Raw genomic sequence first — 2838 nt, forward strand, 5'->3', positions numbered from 1 at the left:
TGGGCAGGGCCCTGAGTTCTTTTAGATTATTGTTTCTTAATATCAACACTGAAACCCAGCGTCAACTATCTTAGCTTCCCTTGTAATCAACATGTGAAACTCAAATATGATAACTGGCTTTGAAATAAAATACTCGAACACCACTCTGGTATATGATTAAAGAAGGTCTCTTATTGTTTAGAAAAATATTAAATAAAATAAATGCAAAATAAACAATTGGTGCAATATACAATAAATCAAATATCCCTCCTTTCACCCAAGATCTGCAGTGATTCAGTAGTTCTGTTACAAGATAATACCACACCACCAATGCACTTTAACTGCAACAAATATCAGTGGGCCCACACTATAACACTCACACATACAGCCGGCAAAACCACTTCAAACAACGATGCAGGCCTGATGCGTGGCTCGTGTACGTTGAGACCCAAAACCAAATGGTCGTTTCACTCAGTTTATGAGCAGAGAAATAAAAGGAATGAGTACCTGGTAACTGGTGCACTTCTGTGAGTTTGTTGTGAATGGGTCTACCGTCAGTCACTGTCTACTGGAGCGAAGCGTCGATGCCCATGAGCGGGGACAGACTCCTCAGGAGCAAAAGAGATGAGCCTTCGGCGTCCTTTTCCCACGTGGCCAGAGGAACTCTGAGCAGCCTGGTAGCTCAGAGCGCTATCTGGTTTTTCCTCAGCGTTTCCTCGTTGAAAACATTGTATAAGTCCACTTGATTAGCTTTGCTAGCTAACTGAAGATATACTGTCCGTTCACTTTTCCAATGAATGTACTATGTAGCCTACTGTGCTACTTTATTTAGCTAGCATTCCATACCCCATGAAACAGTCAATCAAGACTCCTCGGTGGATTCTTCGACTTCCCACGTACTAGCAGACATAATCCCAGCACAGAATGTCGAGTAGACAATCCCGAAATTAGTCCACAGCTTGGTATGAACGTTAGTTAAGACTTCTCACTTTACTTCGTCTGCAAAGCTAACACAGTTCCCCGAACTCTTTTTCCCTCGTCCCTGTCCACACACACCACTTCGCCCCTCCCGCACCTGCTCATGCACTCTCCTCATGCCCACTCGAATCACCCAATCAAAACCAACTCCAAGACTCCAGCACAATTACCACAGATAGACAAGTTGCATGTACAACCCATTAACTCGTCATAACATGTTTTTTTAACTAAACATTATCTTTTAGTTATTTATCAAATAACATGTGTAAAATACAACAGTTTTAACAAAATACATCACAATATTTTTACCATCAATATTCCATGACTTTTAATATCAAATTTACTTATAATAACTCTTTTAACCCAGTATACTATCTATTCTGGGTTACATAAGGTTAGGTAGTTATTCATTTTTGTCAATGGGCGCTAACCTCACTTAGAAATGAACCGCACGCCTGTTTGCTGTGTCGCTTGCAACTACACTATTCTGCTTTTTATGTTATGTATCTTGTCAGGATGTAGCTGCATGCACACTACCGAGCCCCCCTCAGACTACAGCTACATCCACGCAGCTCACAAAATGCAGTCCACTAACACCATAAAATGTGAGTTACGTATTGTAACTCTGGCTTCTTTGTGTATAGGCGCAGTCCTCTAAGGCTATCACTTGTGGGTTCATCCCTCATGCGCATGTGCAGCGCTGAAGAGCGAGAATGTCAACGTCCACCAACGGTGTGGTCCTCAACCACGGTCTCACCCTGTGTATAAGTAGCCGTGAGACCTGGCATTCAGCTCCCAGATAGCTTCTTCAGCCACTGAGAGTGAGGCGCGAAGAAGCTTGCCAGATTAATCACCCTGAACCTGAAGGAGCTTGTGAAACTCCCTGATCATGAAGGCAGGTCAGGACGTAGGACAGCAGAACAGAACAGTTGATTTCTCACCTCAAAACTTCTCAGAAATGGATTTAGTGATTAAAATTCCATACGAAAACTGTAAAATATAAAACTTTCTGTTGCTGGCCTCTGTCTGGCGCACACAATGATGAAGTGAATAGTGAATATTCTCTCTGATCAATCAGCAGTCTGTTGTGTTTTCACGTTACATTTTAGTATTCCTCAGCTCGCTTGGAACCTGTCGGAGGTGAGGTGATAAGAAAAAAAGTACCTGGAAGCAGGTACAGGTACAACATTTCTACAATGGAAAACCAAAGAAAGGCGAGTCGAGCCAAGTCGAGCTGGTACTGTGCTGTGGAAAAGGGGCTTAACTAAAATAATAATAAATAATAATAATAATCTTTATTTGTAGAGCACTTTTCAAAAACAAGTTACAAAGTGCTTTAACAAGTGTAAAGACGATAATACAAAAACAAGATAAAAGAAAGAAAACATTGAAAAGACTAAAATACACGTTTAAGATAAATATAAAATAAGTAAAATAGAATAAAATAAAAGGGATAAAATAAAGTCACATAAGCTCGGGAAAGGCTCTCCTATAAAAGTATGTTTTAAGAAGGGACTTAAAAGAGTTCACTGACTCAGCCGACCTGATTTCCTCGGGCAGGCTGTTCCAGAGCCTCGGGGCCCTGACAGCAAACGCTCTGTCCCCTTTAGTTTTCAGTCGGGACTCTGGAACAGATAGCAGACCTCTGCCCGAGGATCTCAAGGTACGTGCTGGTGCGTATGGGACTAAAAGGTCAGAAATATAACAAGGCGAGAGGCCATGAAGAGCTTTAAAAGTGATCAATAGAATTTTAAAGTCAATTCTAAAACACACTGGGAGCCAGTGTAATGAAGCTAAAATAGGAGTAATGTGGTCATATTTCTTTGTTCTGGTTAAAAGCCTGGCAGCTGAGTTCTGGACAGTCTGGAGTCGATCAATAGA

This window comes from Micropterus dolomieu, linkage group LG13, assembly GCF_021292245.1.
Source record: "Micropterus dolomieu isolate WLL.071019.BEF.003 ecotype Adirondacks linkage group LG13, ASM2129224v1, whole genome shotgun sequence".
Classification (NCBI taxonomy): Eukaryota; Metazoa; Chordata; class Actinopteri; order Centrarchiformes; family Centrarchidae; genus Micropterus; species Micropterus dolomieu.